This window comes from Diceros bicornis, chromosome 40 (assembly GCF_020826845.1).
Source record: "Diceros bicornis minor isolate mBicDic1 chromosome 40, mDicBic1.mat.cur, whole genome shotgun sequence".
In the NCBI taxonomy this organism is placed as follows: Eukaryota; Metazoa; Chordata; class Mammalia; order Perissodactyla; family Rhinocerotidae; genus Diceros; species Diceros bicornis.
The window spans coordinates 4,245,474-4,265,291 of record NC_080779.1 but is presented as its reverse complement, the minus strand read 5'-3'; the positions used below and the strand labels follow the sequence as shown (position 1 = coordinate 4,265,291).

The following is a 19,818-nucleotide window of genomic DNA, read 5'->3' as shown; positions in this document are numbered from 1 at the left end:
TTTATAACGTTCAAATGCAGTCCTGCTTTTGCATTTTCTTCTTTCACTTTCGTCAGAATTTGTTTTGAGTCATTGCTGCTTTCTGCCAGGAAGATGGAGTCATCTCCATATCTTAGACTGTTAATATTTCTTCCACCAATTTTCGCTCCTCCTTCATCTGAGTCTAGCCCAGTTTTTCATATGATATGTTCTGCGTCAGATTAAACAGAAAGGGAGATAAAATGCACCCTCACACCTTTGCCTAAAGGAAACCGTTCTGTCTCTCCATATTTTCTCTTGATGTGGCTTCTTGTCCACAGTACAGGTCACACATCAGGACAGTCAAGTGCTGAGGCTCGCTGAGTACTTTGCAAAAGCAAAGTACTTTTGCTTCTTTCAGAGCAGCCCACAGCTTTTCATGATCCACGCACTCAAAGGCTTTACTGTTGTCTATAAAACGTAGACTGACTTTCTTCTGAAATTCCTTGGAACACTCCAGTAGCCAACGAACAATCTCCGTCAGATCTCACGTGCCTCTCCCTTACTGAAATCCAGTGTGGACCTCAGGCATTTCTGGCTCCATGTGAGGCAGAGGCCTTTGCTGCAGCACTTTGAGCATCACTTTACTGGCCTGGGAAGTTAGAGCAGTGGGCCTGTAGTCACCACGCTCCTTGCACCTCCTTTCTTGGGGACTGGGATGTATATTGAGTGTTCTAGTCTGTAGGCCATTGTTTCGTTTTCATATTTCTTGGCATATTCTTGTTAGGATTTTGACAGATCAGTCTCTGTGGCTTGAAATAATTCTATCAATATCCCATCTACCCCTCGTGACTCATTTCTTCCCGCATTTCCAGGGCAGCTGTCACTTCACCTTCTAGAATTACGGTTCTTCCTCGTAGGAACCTTCTTCAAAGGCATCTGTTGTCCTTTTCTCTCTTCTGTGTAGACCTTCATATACTGTTTCCACCTTCCCTCTATTTTCTCCTGATCAGACAGTGTGCTTCCCTGTTGGTTGTTCAACATTCCTAATCTAGTTTAAATTTCCCTTTGATTTCTTGAATCTTCTGGAAGAGACCTCTTGTTCTTCCTTTTTGTTGTTCTCCTCTCTCTCTCTGCACTGGCCATTAGAGTGCCAAGTGCAGGATTCTAGCCCTGCTTTTAGAACTTGTACTTTTGCTTCTCCTCTGTCTTTAACAAGTTTTAGTGTTTCTTCTGTTATCCATCTTGATTTTTCTTTCTTTTTACTTCAGGCATTGTGTTTTCACATCTTCCTTAATGATATTTCTGGTTGCAGTCCATAGTTCTTCTGGTTCTCAGTCAATTAAGTTTAACAATGCAAATCTGGTTTTTACATGGACTTTACATTCGTCGGGAATGTTGTTTACATTATTTTTGGCGCTACGATTCTTTCAGTGCTCTTCTTTAGCTTTACTCTGATATTCAATGTTAATGGTTCACGGTCAGCACCACAATCTGCTCCTGGTCTTGTTTTGGCAGAGAGAATACAGCTTCTCCATCTCCTGCTTCCAGTTACGTGGTCTGTCTGATTTCTATCTTGGCATCTGGTGATGACCGTGTAGACAGTTGTCTGTTGCATTGCTTGAAGCATGTATGTACGATGGACAGATGGTTGGTTTTGCAGAAATCCATGAGCCGGTCTCCTGCTTCCTTTCTGAACCCTAGTACAAATTTTCTGGTGACATTTGATTCCACTTGATATCCTACTTTTGTGTTCCAGTCATCTATAATTATCAGCATATCTTGTTTTGGTGTATGATTGATTTCTTCTTGGATACTTGTGTCAAAACTTTGTTTCACCTTCTTCAGCACCCATAGTTGGAGCACAGACTTGGATGATGGTTATGTCAGATTTTCCCAGAAGCCTGTGACATTCTTCGGTCAGACCTTGCATCATAGCCCTAACTGCCTGTGCGGCCTCCTGTGTCAGTATTGGAGCCACTCTCTTTCTTCTGAGTCTGTCGTTTCCAGAGTAGAACACTGTAGTTGTCTGACTGAAGGTCCCATTCCCATCCATTTTAGTTCACTAACGCCGAGCACTGTGATATTTACATTGCATATTCCAGTGGTGTGTGTGGTCCAGCCTTGGACTTTCCTTTCACCTTTGTGCGCTTCAGCTGTTGGACATCCTTCTGGCTTTAGTCTGGTTGCGTCATTAGCAACAGTGCTATTCGCGCTTGTTCTCTGCTCTTCCCCAGTCACTGTTTGAGTGCCTTCCGACCTGGGGTCTCATCTTCCAGCTCTATCTCATATTTCATTTTGGACTGTCTCATCACAGGGTCTTCAACAGTCTTTAATTACAATTAACTATGCTACAATGAACAGCTTTGCCCATACATACCATGAAAGGGAGAACCTTATCACTGCTACGAGGGAGTGATGCTTCTGGCACCTCAAAATGCACCCCCCACAGACACATAGGTATACATCATGACTGGATTTTACAGAATGCTAACAACAATCTTCCTCTGCTACATTCTGGGTAATACAGTCATGCATGGCTTAACAATTGGGCTACATTCTGAGAAATGTGTCATTAGGTGATTTTGTCACTGTACAAACATCAGAGTGTACTCATACAAACCTAGGTGGTATAGCCTACTACACACCTAGGCTATGTGGTACTTATCTTATGGGACCACATTGTATATACAGTCTGTCATTGACAGAAATGTCATTATGCAGTACAAGACTGTATAAACTTTTGAAGGCTGGCCTTGTGACTTAACCACTACACACAGAGTGTTTCCAAATCTTGAGTGGCTAACTCAACACATTCTTCCAACATGAAATGACTCCTGTCAGTTAGAAGATACCCCCATTTAAAGGCACACAACAAAAGCTTGTTGACGAACACACAGGTACTGGCTGTGTTTTCACAATTTAAAAAGTGAAAAGTACATAATAATACAAAGCACATCGAATGGGCCTAAGGTTTTGTTTTTTGTTTTGAACTATACATATACTTCACCTTACTCCCTCCAGCCAGCCCCCTGCCATTCTACTAAGCCCCCTTCACCCCCAGTCATTGTGTGGCACATAAGCAATAAATCACGTCCCTCTCCTGTGCCAGGACAGAAAAGTGAGAGTGACTGGAAAAGAACCGTGGTAGTTACAGAGATCTGGAGAGAGAGGAGATCATTAAAGGCCAGAGCAGTTTTCAAAGAAGACAATGATATTCAATGGAGTCAGGAAAGTGGTATAGCATCAGATGAGGTGGCATTTAAGGTACAAAAAAATCCCTGAGCACCAGAAAGGAGACAGAATTTCATATCTGGAGAATAGAAATAGTGAGTATAAGAGTTGGGTGGGGGAAAAAAGGGGTTTATTGGTCTCCTGCTGCAAAGTTATGAATGAGGTTGAGAAAGAGATTAGGGATAATAGATGAGTAGCTAACTGGGGAAGTGTCCACCTAAAGAGTCTGACTTGTTGGTAAAGGCAAAGAAGTGCTACAGAAAATATCTACTTAGGGACCCTGTTCAGAGCCCTGCGTTAGATAAACTGAATAAGAGAGTAGAACATTCCACGCTCAGTGATACTTCCTGATGTAACATCCTATCTGCTCACACCAGTGATGGAAGTGATGTGCCACACATCTAATTAACAGAAGGCTGTATTATTTCGACTTATCAACTATAGAACTTTCATAAAAATTAAACTTTAAAAAAAGTTACAGTAAGGAAGTAGTTTTCGGTTTTTAATATAATGGATATCATATGACTAGATTTCTGTGAAATGCTGCTTAGTAAGCAGTTCAGTTAAGTAAAATTTGCTTAGAAAAAATAAAATAGGTTTTGTATTCACTTATTAAACTTTGACTAATAAAACTTAGGTTACATTTCTGTCATTTATGTAAGTTCATATCAAATATCTGCTTTTGTTTATTCATTCCCTGTGCTTCTGAACACCTGCCAAAAAGCCTACTTAAAATCTCTGTGGATAAATGTTTTGATCAGGAAGTATGAATGAGTCACATAAAAGTATTATAAATAGTTGTTTTTAATATTTTCCACTGGTACTACCTGACTAGTCAAATTTCCAAAACAAGTTTTAAAATTAAAATGGTTTTTAATAAATTAACAGGACATTATTGAAGGTAAAATAACAAGGGGACAAGAACTGACCAAGTCCCTCTAGCGGCAAACCCTAAATTAAAAAAAAAAAAAAAAAAATCTGGAAGTAGAATTCCAGTCTGCTCTGTCACTGATCACTACTTACTACATGCAAATCACTACACTGGGTACTAGGGTCTCAGGAGGAGTAAGACATGGCCCTTGATCTTAAGAACTTATCTCAGAGGAACACAAACTCATAACAGGCAATCACAATCTCATTCCAAGGCACAAGGGAGACTAATAAAATCAGTACCTACATTTGACTACACAATTTGCTTTTCCTGTAGCTTTTATCTTAAATACATATACATTATACATACACAAACACATGTATATTTAAATCCATGCACCTACTAACCAGAAGGAAAAAACTTACACAGTACCTTTAACTCTGGCCAAGTCTAACACATATTTATTGTTTTTTAAGTTGTAGTATATAATGAATCATAGAAAAATGTGCCAGAACATTTTGGGCTAGCTGGAGGAAAACTAGGTTCTCCACCATCTTCAAAATTTCAGTTTGAGGAGTATGGGCAACACAACAGAGGCAGCACACAATTTGTCCTAGGGTCCCTTGGGAAATATGCAGAAGATGACCACCTTCCTGTCAGCCAATTAGGGGAAAACTGGTGATTCTTTCACCACAGGACCCTAGATCACAACTTTCCTCACCCTCCTTGGAAACATCCCTGAAACTGCTGTATAGCCTCTCTCTAGGTGTAAGAAGGAGCCTTGAGGAACAGCATTCTGACTTGGCTTTACAATAGCTTCATTTTAACTTCACTTTCCCACAATTTTTATCTTTATAAAATTAATCCAAGAAATAGTTTTCAAATTGTCCCCTGGTGTTTCCTGAAGTTCTTTAAAAAAAAAAAAAAGTAAAAGAGAATAAAAGCTGAGAGTGGTCAAAATAATTATCTGGGTCTATTTTATGAATTTCGAGAGGGCAGGGTTCTTTGACTTACAGCAATTCTTCGAAAGATTACGCAGACTCATTATTTAAAATCATTTTATTATATCTTCAGGTTAAGGAAACTTTAAAATAAAGTTAAGAGTGCTGATCTAAAATTTTCCTAAAAACAAGTAGTAACATTACCTTATTCTAATCACGCCCGTGATGATTTTAGAAGTGGATGCTAATTACAACCCAGGGGAAAAAGAAAAGATTCAACTGAAATCAATAAGACTAGGTCATCTAAGTCACAGCAACACACGGGCCTCCCGTGCGTGTCCCGCCGGGATCTCCCCCTGGAGAGTCTCAGCCTGGGGCAGCTTAGCGTAGTCCCAGGCCACCAAAACACTGCCTCAATCTACCATCACCTCCAATAAACATAGAAGTTAAAAGACAACTACAAAGTCTAATATTTTGCCTCAAAAGGTCATCAAGATGAGAAATTCTTGACAGTAGTTCATGTAAAAGAGGAGTTTTAAGCTTAACAAAAGCTTACAGTAACACATGGTTGCTGAAAATACAAATGCAATCTTATTTTGAAATTACTTTTCCCCCCTTAATTAGAAACGGAGTATTCCACGTTTATTAGAGGAAAAAAACACTGTTTCTAATCGTGTCATTTTAATAACACTGCTATGAACATCCCTCTTGTGGCAGCCAAAGAGGTGCACCACTAAGACTCTTTGGCTATAAAGAGCGCAGTCAGCTGACAGCCTACAGCTGCAGAGCCTTCAGGATGTGCACAGTACTGGACCGAAGACTACTGTCTTCCCAGGCAGCCCCTAGCCAAGGACTGAGCACAGTGGAGGTGTCAGGGCCTGGCCCCTTCTGCTCTATGCAGGCCACCCTAACAGGCAGTCAGAGCTCTCCACTGGGTTGGCCCAGACTTTGCCAGATCTGCATGGCCTCTGAGGCTCTCTCTGCCCTATTTTGCTTCTTAACCTCTTTCCTTCCACAGTTGTCAGGATCTGCATCAGGACCTGAAGGCTTTTCCTCTCCAGTCCTGCTTCTTCTCCCTTTCTCTTTCACAGGCATTACATCCTCTCCCCTCCTCCCACCCCTAATCAATCTTTAACGCCTAACTCTTCAGCATCTGTTTCTTGGAGGATCCAAATGGCCACACCTGTATGCGTATCAATCATTTTGTACATCTGATAATTTCCTCATGATAAATTCCTAGGATGTAATTACTCATCAGAAGTATAAACATATTGCCAAACTACCCCTCAAAAAGGCTGTACCTGCCTACATTTCCAAAATTAGCATATAAAAATGGTGTCCATTTCATTATATAGCCATCAATACAGGATCAATACAGGATTAACAATTTTTAAATGTTTACCAATTTGATAGGCAAAAACTGACGTCTTAGTTGGACTTCGGGTATTTTGAACCTTTTTTTCAGGTTACTGTCCTGAAAGGTCTATCATATATTTTCATAAATCATCAGTTCATGTTTTCCTCCATTTGCCTTTCAGGGTACTCCTCTTGGAGCTGCTGGATATAACTCCATGCTTGTCATCTGTACTGCAAGTATCTTTCCCGGATTTGTCACTGATCCTTTCAATTCTCCTACAGTACAATCTATCAATCTTTTTCTCTATGGTTTGTTCCTTAAATGTAAAGCTTAGAAAATCTTTCCACATCCTTAAGTTTAAAAAAAAATGCTTCTAAATTTTTTCCAAGTTCTTTTATAGTTTCATTCTTACACATAAGTTTTTAAGCCTTCTAAAAATTACTTTCTAGTACTGTGTGAGTTAAGGAAATCTGACTTTTCCCCAACATTGTTAGCCTATTGTACCATCAAGCGGCAGCAAAGCATATTCAATCATCTATAGTCTTTCTTATGGAAATAAATCTCCAAGAGAAAAACTAGGACCCATGAATGGACTAGAGAGGCAAATTTGACACAACGAAAAGAACTTACTGAAGATCTAGAACTGTCTAACAAGAGTGGAATGGGCTGCTCCATGAAGGATTCAGCTGCTGGCCCTGGAGGGCATTCAAACAGTGACAGCAATAACTAACTGGGTAAACTGCAGAGTCAATTACTGCACTGAGAGCAGGAAGCAAAAATAAAGACCTTCTAAAGTCTCTTTCACCTCAGATTTTATGACTGTATGCCTTTGAGCAAGCAATGAGGAAAAAGTATGTGATGGAGACTGAACGATGAGTCATGGAAACTGCACGTACAGATAAGGTGGATTAAGGAAAGCACAGCAAAATTGCACCTAGTTGATGGCAAGACCTCTCAGAACTAAACCTCAAGGTTTATTTAAATTAAAAGTAGATGACTTAAATTCCTGAGAGAGGGAGCATGTTCCACACAGACTAGGTGATAAAAAATCCAATCGAATTTGAGAAGTCATTTATTTAACCCAGGAAGGCAAATGCGAGATGAGCTAAAGAAAAGGGAACTCAAAGGAAACTCATTCAAATGACTTAATATTGACAAGGAACCTTTGGGAAAAAAGAATACTGAGGACTCAGTGTGAAGTCTATCAGTACACACTGCTTTTCATTTATTCCACAAATACACACAATATTTACTCTAAGGTCTTGCATTTTCAGGACAGAATAACAGACCCCAGGCATAGAGGATCAGAGGTGAAGAAGTCAATATCCTTGCAATTTAAATTTAGTACAGGTGAGAGATATGCACACAACTTATGGAGAGGGCACAGCAGTAGCTCGGGGTATAATGAACCCTGCATGATCAGAGAGGGCACTGCCAAAAGAGGCGTGAGCTGAGACTTGAAAGAGAAATAGGAATTTTCCTAGCAAATGAGAAAAGAAGGCAGAGGAATCAATGTGTGCAAGAGCATGCAAGTATACTTGGTATGGGTGGAAAACTGTAGCAAGCTCATTATCGTTTAAGCCTGAGGAGACTTAAGTTTAAGTACAAGGAGGACTCCAGCAGAAGTGAGGCTGGAGAAGGTGATAGAGGGCTCTGCCTTAGAGTGAGGTCCATGAGCACCTTCAAGTGTCTTAACTAAGGTCACTGGATAGGTGTTACTGTGAAACAGGAAAAATAATATGAGATGAATCAGCACAGGTTTGATGCAATTTTGGAAATACTGAGTTTAAGGTTCCTATGAGCACCTTGGATCCTCCAAGGAACTTTCAAGTAGTCACCTGAATCTTTAGTCAAGTATAATTAATCTAGGGTAATTTTTACATGGTTATTAAAAACAAATACAGTGGTTATTCCCATTTCTCTTGAAGTCTTCATTGATTCCATAAGACTTGAATGCTTTCACATTGGTAAGAGCACTAAAAACTCAGCACAAGTCACTAAGGTAGTCTGGTTTTTGGACTGAACATAGTCAATACCATATCACTAGTAACAGGCTGTAGTTCAGAAGGCATTATCTCGTTTTTATAAGTCAGAAAAAGATAAATCTTCACAAGGAAGGAAAAAGTTGCATATAGTAAGAGTCTATATTGAAATATTGGCTATGGAGAATATTATTACAAAGATTAGAAGCAATAATTATGAAAATTAGGAGAAATGATCTGACTTGATATTAAGTGGCAAAAGAAGAACATAAGACTGTATTGATACCGTGGTTACAAGTAAAAATTATTTATGCATATGAGCAAGAATATACAGAATCTGATTCTTGGGGGAGGAGAAAAGATATTTCCTTTTCTTCTTGATATCCATTAATATTATCACTTATGTGAATTTAACAAAGACTAAAGTAGAAAAAAGAATATAAGTCTTTCTCAAATATCTATAAATGTGCATTTGTTCAACAGCTATGTAGTGAGCGCCCACTATGTTCCAGGAACTGTCCTAGGCAGGGGATGCATAACTTAACAAAATAGAAAAAAATCCCCGCCATTATGGAGCTTCCACTCCGGTTAGGGAAAGGCAGGCAATAATCAAAGTAAAGCATATGCTATAATATGATAATAGAGAATAACAAATGCATAAGGAAAAATAAGGCAGGAAAGGGGGATAGGAAATGCCAAGGAGGCATGGGTGAGGGGGTGCCATTGTGAACAGGGTGGTTAGGGAAGGCCTAACTGGTAAGGTGACAGTTCAGCAAAGGTCTGAGGGAGTTCGGCAACAGGGCAGGTAAAGAGCATTCCAGGCAGAGGGAATTAACAACTGCAAAGATTCCGAGGCAGCTGTGTGCTGTGGTGTTTGAAGAACAGCAAGGAGGCCAACTTGGCAGGAGCAGAGGGAGGGAGAGGCAGAATGGTCAGAGAGAAATGTAGTGCCAGATCATGCAGGGCTGCTGTGGCTTATTGTAACGACTTGTCTTTGAAGGGTCTTCAGCATAAGAGGGACATGATTTCTCTTTGTATTAAAAGGTTCACTACAGCTACTATGTTGAGAGTAGACTGAAGAATGGCAAGGCAGAAACAAGGAGACTAGTTAAGAGGCTACTGCATTAATCCAGGAAAGAGATTATGGCAGTATGTTAGCAATGGAAGAAGTAAGATGTGGTTAAATTCTGGATCTACCTCAAAAGTAGAACCAATAGAACTTGCTAAAGGTTCAACGTGGTATAGATATAGAGAATAGTTCCAAAGTTTTTGGATTGAGCAACGGGGAGGCAGATCTTCATTTACTGGAAGTGGGAAGACAGTAGGAGGAGGAGGATTGGGAAAGATCAGAAGTTCTCTTTGGACCATGTTAAAGTGGAGATGCTTATTAGATACCGAAGTGAAGGTACTGAGGAGGTAGTTGGATAAACAAGTCAAGAGTGCAGAGCTATCTGGACTGGAGGTAACAATTTTGAAGTCATCAATATATGGCTAGTACTTAATGCTGTGGGATGAGATGAAATCACCCAGGGAGTAAAGGTATTTAGAAAAGAGAAGGGATCACAGAACTGAACCCTGGGGGACTCCAACAGTTAAAGGTTGGGGAACTGAGGAGCAACAAGTCCAAGTGACTGAGAAGGAACAGCTAAAGAGGGTAAAAGAAACCCACAACGTGTGGAGTCCTGGAAGACAGGTGAAGAAAGCATTTTGGGGAGGAGAGAGTGTGTGCCACTTGCATTCCTTTATGCATGGTGTGTGGCTGCTTTCAGGCCACAAGGGCAGAGTTGCACAATTGTGACACAGACTGTATGGCTCACAAAGCTGAAAATATTTACTCTTTGACCCTTTAAAGAAAATGTTTGCCAATCTTTGATCTAGAAGAATGAGAAGGTGAATGAACAAGGAAAATGCAGTACAATTTTTAGGTAGCAGCAAGGCCTCTTGAGCTTAGTGGTCATGACGTTCAAGTGAGACCACTCAGCATGATTTTCCTCTGTCATACTCAGCTGTGAGGGCACAAAAGGCAGAGTCAGAGAATAGTTTAAGTGGGTGTGGGGTTTTCCCAGGGGAGAATGATGAAGCAAGAGAGGGAATTGAGATGTGCAGGGAAATGATTATAAATGTTACAAGCATGGACTTAAAGCTGGGCAAAAAGGGAAAAGAGGGCATGGAAGATATGAGGGAAAGGGAAAGGTGGTAGGATCAACAGATTAGGCCAGAAAATTATGGGACCCAGAGTACCTGAGGGAGTAAACAGGCAAGGCAGGAGGTCTGGTCAGAATGGAATGCCTGAGGTTACGAGGGGCTGCAGTTATTGGTAATGACAAGGCCAAAGTGTTAACTACACGGAGAGGCTAACGTAGGGTAGAGAACACAAGATACCAAAGGACAGGACAGGAGGTCAAAAACGGAAAGGCAGGGTACTGCAAGGATAATCTCTGGATACTGAAATCACCCAGAATTACAGCAAGTCTACCGTTAGAGAACTACAGGGAGCCTGGAGCTACACCATCAAGCATGAGGGGAGGTGGGGTTTCAGAGATGACTGCAACAAAGAGCTGTTGAGTATACGGTATGATAGCTGAGTGACAGTCAAAACTAGGAATATTTAGGAAGGAGAGGAGGAGAAAGATCTGGAAGTGGCAATGAGAAATAAAGCAGTTGACTACAACACCTCCAGGCTCTGTGCTACAAGGAGTGTCCATTAATGACAGTAAGCTTTGAAACAAAGCTCCCACAGATCCCCTCTGGGAAAAGTTCAGTCAGATGTAAAATTGGGCAAATATTACTATATTCTGATTAAAATCACAAATACATAGGGAAAGCTTTATCCATCTTAACACAACAAAAGTAGTGGGCAAAACTTTCCAGGGAGCTGTGGAACAAGACCCAGGTAACAAGCGAAAACTGTGATTATTCCTCTTTCATCCACATTGGCAAAGATGGAATATCATGCCATGGGGATGCCCTGTTCCCTCTCGGAGGCGATCCTTTTGTCCCAGGCCATACTCTCTTCTGGTTCTCACAGCCTCACTAAGGATGGCCAGGATTTAACCAGCATCCACCTCTCCAGCTTCATCTTGCTCCTGATGCCCACTTCTGGCATGTTTCAGACATGCCAAAGCTCCACCCCACCACAGGCCCTTTGTAACTGCCATTCCTTCAGCCTGGGATGCCCCTCCCATCCTTTGTCCCATACAAAGATTCTTCCTCTCCATGAGCTTAGACTATAGGGAAGAGGAGGCAGTTAAGCAAGAAAGCAAAGTGTGGTAAATGCTATGAAGGAAAGAGAGTGATGTGATCTGGAGCAGTCCAGGTGGTGGTGGTGGGGGGTAGATTTTCAACAAGGTACAAATGCAATGCAATGGAGAAAGAATAGTCTTTTTAAAAAATGGTGCTGGAACAGTTGGACTTCTATACGCAAAAAAAAAAAAACCTCAATTCACACCTTGTACCACATACAAAAATTAACTCAAAATGGATCACAGACCTAAAACTTCTAGAAGAAAAGGTATGAAATCTTTGTGGCCTTAGGTTAGGCAAAGATTTCTTAGCTACAACACCAAAAGCATGATCTATGAAAGAAAAAATGATAAATTGAACCTAACAAACTAAAAAACTTCTGCTCTTCAAAACACACTGTTAAGAGAATGAAAAAATAAGACATATACATAGATAAAAACATCTGTAAATCATTTATCTCATAAAGAACTTATAATAAGCAATATATATTTTAAAAACTTGTACAACTCAATAATAGACAATAACTCAATTTAAAAAATGGGAAAAGATTTGAACAGACACTTCACCAAGGATATAAGGATGGCAAAAAAGCACACGACAAGATGCTCAACATCTTTAGCCATTAGGTAAATGCAAATTAAATCACCAGATATCACTACATACCTATCAGAACGACTTTTTTTAAGAAGTGACAATACTGGCAAGGATGCAGAACAACAGGAACTCTCAGCCGTTACTGGTGGGAATGCAAATTGGTGCAAACATTTTGGAAAACAGTTGGGTAGTTTCTTAAGTTAAACACACACTTACCATACAACTCAGCAATCCTACTCCTAGATAGCCATGCAAGTGAAATGAAAACTTATATTCACATAAAAACCTGTATGAGAATGTATATAGTAACTTTATGCAAAATGGTTAAAAACTGGAAACAGCATGTTCTTCAACTGGAGAAATAATGACCAAGCTAAATTGTAGCACATCCATACAATGGGATACTATTCAGCAGTAAAAAGGATAGACAACAGTATGGATGAATCTCAGAAGTACTGCACTTAGCTAAAGAAGCCAGCTCAAAGGCTACATAATGCCATACATATGACATTCTGGTAAAGGCAAAACAATAGGGTGGAAAACTGTGACTGTCAGAGATGAGAAGGACTACAAGGAAGCACAAAGGAATTTGGAGAGGTAATGGAACTGTTCTGTATCTTTGATTGTGGCTGTGGGTACGCAACTGTATGCATTCATCAAAACTCATGGAGCTTTATACTAAAAAAAGGTAAATTTCACCGTACATAAATTAGACCTCAACAAAAAAAGTTAATTCATAAAGATACAACAAAATTTTCTAACTAAAAGTAAGTAATCAATACATGGGAAAGCAGTAGCTAACAAAAACTTAGACTATCTGAGGATAAACTAAATGATTAAGACAACATATATACGATTATTTGTAAGCAGCAACAAAAAACAAAACATACAGCAAAACATGCAAATAGAAAATGAGATTAAAATATTTTCTCTAATCGTTCAAATTACAATTCAGTATTCAGGTTCTTTTGGCTCCCAGAGTTACGTGGAAACTCTAAATTACAATTCTCTTCTATACAACGGAATCTCTGTTACTATATGACAAGCAGCCTGTCTTCTCCCAAAACAGAGGGCCCCTAGAAATTATCTCAATGACCCATGTCACAAGAGAGAAGAGTTAACACGACATCAGTATAAATATATGGCTTAAGAAGGCTGTTAGAATTAACTGCTTATGGTGGATGCAGACTGCTGGAGCTACCCAAGTCACGTAGGAGGGCCTGGGGCAAGGAGGAACAACGACACCATGAACAAAACAAGAGGCAGTCTGTTCAACAAAATCTGAGAAAGTTAACTCTCATCCAAAAAAATGGAGATAACAGTACTCAGTCACAAGGTTGGGAGGATAAACGCAAGTAAAGTACTTGCTCTAGTGAATGCACTTTAGCATTTGGTAGCATTCAGTTATCAAGGCAGATATATTCAAACAGCAAAGGAGACATGCATATAAAAATATATCTTGAATACTTCAATGCTTGCAAACATCTTCAGAAATTACTAGACCACTAAAAAGGTAAAAAATAGATCCAAAGAACTTGAAAATAATGGCTAAAGTTCCCTTGAGTTTTTTTGTAAATATACATTAAAGAAAATTTTAAAGCTGTTTTTTTCATGATTGGTAAATGCAACTGACAGGCATCTCATGCTATTTTAAGGTTGACTATACAGATAGAGTCTGAGATGATGAATCTTCTTTCTGCCTAAAATATCCAGCCAGTTCTTCTCTGCTCATCTATGGCCACCTCTTGCTTTAATACTTAGCTCCATATTGAGCTTTTGCAAAAAGTCATCACTCTTTACATAAGTTAAAGCTAGTACAAATCATAATCTTACAAATAGGTTGTATTTTCCAAAAGTTCATTTTAGTCAGCTTCTTGTATTTAGAATAGTTTCCATAGAAACAATATTACAAATAGAGTTAAGGTCCTGAGCAGGTTCACAAATGCCTTATTTAACCCATAATGTACAGTCTTAGACTAAGTTTTCCAACCTAGCAACAGACTACGAAGAAAGCACATTTGATGCCTCATTCCTAGAAAGACTAACTCTAGATCATGCATTCTCAAAGGGGATATTACCCCCCAACACGTAGGTGGTGGAAATTGGTTTTCGGGGGACAAAAAAAAAAAAAATCAATGGTTTGTAGGCCTCCAAAGTTTAACCCTATCTGAAAAAAATTTATTCTTTAGTATTGAATTCCTCTCACTAGGGAGAACTTAAAGTTAATTAATAAACTGGATCAATTAATTTAATAAGATTCATTAAATCTGTTCTTAACTAAATTTGATTTAAATTTTTCTGCTGAAAGGGCAATAATGTAAAGAAGGCTGAGAAATACTACCCTGGATAAACCTTGAGACAGGCAATGTTTGCATTTAGTATTTCCCCCCTTCCTTTTGTAGCCCTCTCCCACGCTGTCCTCCTCCCTCCAGTCTCTTCACCCAGTGTGGTCCTAAATCAAAACTGCCTACCTGTGTTCACGCCTAATCAAACTCCTACTTTCTTGATTCCCAAGATCTCACCAAGTGTTAGAAAAGTGACGCACTGATTAACTTTCCCTTAGCTAGCTATACTTTCCAAAGAGGAGAAAAGACGTTTTAATGAGTGGATTTCATGCAATATAAATGGGAAAATGCTGAAGATCATACTGGAGGTGGGGGATAATTCAACCTCTTTGTTTCTGAAGCCCTGAATCACTGTCCTGCAGACTGAGTGGTACTAGCTACCAATCTGTCAATGTGAACAATTTCTCATCTACACATAAAGGACTATACTAACTAACAAATCCTCTTAAAACAAATCTCCTTTATAACAGACATTTTTTTTAATTTTTGAAAAGCATTCCAGCAATTCTGGCTTAATTCATAGCTCAAAGCAATGTTCCAGCTAAAGAGTACACATTCAACTAAGCAAAAATATCACTGTGTACAACTTACATTTGTCCATGAAAAAACTGGAGTACAGACTACTCACAAAACATTTATGGTATTCATCAATATATTCTCTACCTAACATTTCACTACTTATGACCTCTTTCTACACATATCATGCTAACTGGAACAACAGGACTCCTCGCTGTCTCCATAAACAGAGCCAACAGAGGGTAGGATAAACTTGATGTGGTTCTTAAGAGGAGAGGGGAGAAGAGATCAGAGAAGATGTCCCACAGTTCTCCCACTTATCTTTGGTAAGCCCCTTGGTTGTGTGACACTAGGCTGCCTGAAACTAGTTTGGAGGGGCTGGGAAACACATCGTGCCTGGCGAGGACCTGCAGGGCCAGCTCGTCCTCCTACTCCCTCCCTACATCCACATCTCAAACAGAAATTGTCTCTCCTTTCCCCTAACCTTAACCCCTTCTTATTCCTCTCCATGCATATTTTATTTTTTTAATATATGGCATTCTTTTAATTCATATTTAAATTATATTACTCAGGTCTGACATCTCAGAAAATGACTCTATGCTTCTTATATAATTTCTGCTTCTGGTAATAAACATTTCTGGAACATATCCCCTGTTAACTAAATGATTACTATGCAATCTCTACTAAACTGCCATAGTCTTACTTTTACATCTGTCAGCTGCCTCAGGCCTAGGTATTAGAGTATTCAGGATTCTTTAAATGGAAAAAGATTTGGGATAGCCTTAACTCGCATATGGCTGAGAGGGTGTATCTTCATGCCTCGCCCCGACAGAGGTTCTACAGCCTTAGCTATCCCATGTTCACAGTGCACAAGCCACCAGTTCCTCTTACTTGACTCTCCAGGCGTCTTCCCTTGTACCAGAAAGCAGTAGGAGTGAGACTCTAAAGCCCGGTTCCTTTTCCTCTGCTTCATTCTCCCCAAGGCTGCATTCCAAAAATCTTTCACATGCTCTGTTTGACTTGACCTTTCTTTTCTAGTCTCAATAGCTGGTTCACTTTTTAAAATTTGCTCCAACAATTTATTTATCACATAATTAAAAATTTTCTAGTGTCTGAAAAAACAAGACTGAAAGAAATCTGGAAGTTCTAGAATTTCCACTATAGTCTATTCATGGTTACTAAGAGAACGTGGTAACCATGTTTCTGAAAACAGATGCCCCAAACACATGATCTAAAAGTCTCCTGGTACTCAGAAAGACAACTGGCAGTGCTGCATCAATGCAGGACTCGGGACTTCTCCCACTAGGCAGACTCTAATTACACCCCATTTGTCTATTATAGTAAGGTTTGCAGGGAGCCAAAAGGGAAAACTGTACATCTGGAGACATTACTTAAATTAACAAAAACAAAAAAACAAAGAAAAAGAGGCTGCCAAAAAATAATTCTGAACAACTTTAAGACTGGCAAACAAAAATTCACCTTTAAAATGACATGTTCTGGAATGACTCATGTAATGCAATGAACTTGAGTCCTATTACATCTAAACTGCTTCAGCTAAATCCTCAATGAAAAATCTCTGGAATTTTTGAGAAATACAAAGAAAGTAGTTAATTTCAAATAAACGTAACTGTGAAATACAAAATTTCAAAGACAAGAAGAACAAGATGAGCAAAATATGCATATTTACTAAAAGTAATTAATACTAATGAAGTATAAGTGCTACATCCCAGTCTACAAAATCATGACATTTGTTTTAAAGGTATTTAAAATGAAGTTTCTAATCCTTGGTTATGTTACTGACACTACGAGAAATGTGATTTCTATTTCTGTAGATACAAATCCTACAAGGTGTTAAATAAATTTTAGAATAAAGCATCATCTAAATCAAACTTCCTCCCAGATATAAGGAGAAGAGAAGTGTATAAATTAAAGTTCTCAATGAAAAAGCTTTGAGAATCAAGTATTTTGTATTAGGAATACTTAGAATATTAAACAGAGGAAATTACATTTAATATGGTTAAAAATGAGGGGCCACGGGGCTGGCCCGGTGGCACAGCAGTTAAGTGCGCACGCTACACTTCGGCAGCCCGGGGTTCGCAGGTTTGGATCCTGGGTGCGCACCGATGCACCGCTTGTCAAGCCATGCTGTGGCGGCATCCCATGTAAAGTAGAGGAAGATGGACACGGATGTTAGCCCAGGGCCAGTCTTCCTCAGCAAAAAAAAAAAAAAGAAAAGAAAAAAAAAGAGGCGGATTGGCAACAGATGTTAGCTCAGGGCTGATCTTCCTCACACACACAAAAAACGTGAGGGGCCAAGACATATTCTTGAAGAGAGGAAATCTATTCTACACTAAATTACAAAAATCTAAAAGCACCCTTCTTCCTTCTCTCCCACACACCAAAATAAATAAATAAAAATCAATACAAATAGTTACAGTCTGGGACTATGTTAGGATCAAAAGCAGTCTGGGAATACCTAAAAGGTATGATGACATTCCCAGTGTACAGCCTGGTAGAAGTGGGACCTTCATTAGAACATGAGTGTAGACTAACAATTTACGTAGTAACGTAGGCTGCCTGTGAGAATTTATAATTTACACATTTAACATTCAAGAAGAATAAAACTATTCAAGGTGAACATATTTCCCATATAAAAAATAATCAACACCTGTCCTCAAAGATATATAATCATGGCTACGGAAACTACAAAGAATATTACAGGTTGCTCTTCCTGAAGACAGATCATTTAATTGAGGGGGGAAGAATACAAGGCTCACTAAAATTTAATTGATGTAAAAGTTAAGTAACAATACAAAACATAAAGTAGGAGGTATTGCAAGGTAGCATATGACTAAGTGGCAAACGAGCAGTATGATAGACTACCAAGGCTTAGGATTCTTTGGGAAAGTTCCAGAGGAGGTGGGACAGGAACTTGGGTCTTTCATTATCCCATAATGATTATAGGATCTGGATCAGTGGGAAAGAAGGATGTCTCTCCAAATGGAGAAATGGGAATACACAAAGGCACTGAGGTGATAACTCCAGGACATGAAAGGAAAGAATTAAGAATCACAACTTCAAGACAGAAAGTAAAACAAATGAGGGAAGCCTCTAAGATATAAAAATTATCCTCACTCAAAAATAACTGAAAAAGAAACAGAAAAAGAGTTCAGAAGCATTGCAACTGAAACAGGAAATGACAAATGCAGATAGGAATTGAAAAGATTTAGATATCATTTAAAGGTTTTGGAAGGACAGTCTGAAGAAGCAGAAAATTATGAATGTGTTGCTCAAGAGACAGAAAAAAGTAGTCAATATTACTTCAAGATCCACTATCAGTCACCAATAAACAACTATACAGGCAAGATCTCTTGAACCATAAAATAGGCAATGACTAATAAGGGCCATGCTGGAGATAACGGCAGAGATAATACAGCCAAGAGCAGATCTTGCCATCACTAGCTGTGACTCCTTGAGCAAGATACTAAACCTCCCTGAGTTTTAATGTCTACTTCTATTATAAAAATGTCTGGAAATCTGTTAAGAATATCAAGTGAAACTTAACACAGAGCTCATTAAAGGTAGAATAAAAATGAAAATACAACAGACTAAAGTTTGTGGGACACAGCTAACGTCATGCTGAGAGGGAAATTCATACCACCAAGTGCATACATCAGAAAGAAGGAAAAGTCTCAAATCAAAGATCTAAGGTCTCCCCTCAAGAACTTAGAAAAGAAGAGCAAATTAAACCGAAACCAAGCAAAAGAAAGGAAAAAAGATCAGAAATCAGTTATACTGAAAATAGAAAAACAGAGAAAAATCAGTGAAACTAAGAGCTGGTTTTTTGAAAAGATGAATGAAATTGACAAACTTGTAGCAAAACTGACCAAAAAAGGCAAATGACACAAATTATCAATATCAGGAACAAAAACAGGGAATATCACTACAGACCCTGAAGACATCAAAAGGATATTAAGGGAATCCTATGAACAATTCTATACACATGAATCTGACAACTTGGAAGGAATGGATCACAAAACCACACACTACCACAACTCACCCACTATGAAATAATATGAATAGCCAGATTCAGATTAAGGAAACTATTAAGGAAATTAAATTTGTAATTTTAAAACTCCAAAAAAGGACTCTCCAGGCCCAGATGGTTTCACAGGAGAATCCTACCAAACATTTAAAGAATTAACACCGATTCTATACAAGTTCTTTCAGAAAACAGAAGAGGGAACACTTTCCAATTCATTTTATGAAACTAACATCACCCTAATACCAAACCAGACAAAGACAGTACAAAAATCCTACAGACCAATATCCTTTGCGAACTTGATAAAGAGCATCTACAATGAAAGACTGAATGCTTCCCTCAACATCAGAAACAAGGCAAGTATGTCTGCTCTCATCACTCTTATTCCAACGATGCTAGAGGTTCTAGCCAGCACAAGAGGGAAGGAAAGAAATCAAGGAAAGAAAAGGCATATAGATTGGAAAGGAAGAAATAAAACTGTACCTATGTGTATATGACATGATTTTCTATGTAGAAAATCCCAAAGAATCTAGTAGGAGTCCCAACTCCTAGAATAAATGAATGCAGCAAGGTCACAGGATACAAGATAAACATGCAAAAGTCAACTGTAGTTCTATATGGTAACAATGAATATGTAGACAATGAAATTAAAAATACAATACCATTTACAATTGCTAAAAAAGTGACATAGGTGTAAATCTAACAAAACATATGCAGGACATGTATGCTAAAAAC

At 38.9% G+C, this 19,818-nt stretch overlaps 1 protein-coding gene across 2 annotated transcripts in view; it reads right to left on the bottom strand.

Moving 5' to 3' along the window:
- Positions 1-19,818, bottom strand: part of SEPTIN10 (septin 10) — a 63,086-nt gene that overhangs the window by 40,293 nt on the left and 2,975 nt on the right. The window lies entirely within an intron of this gene.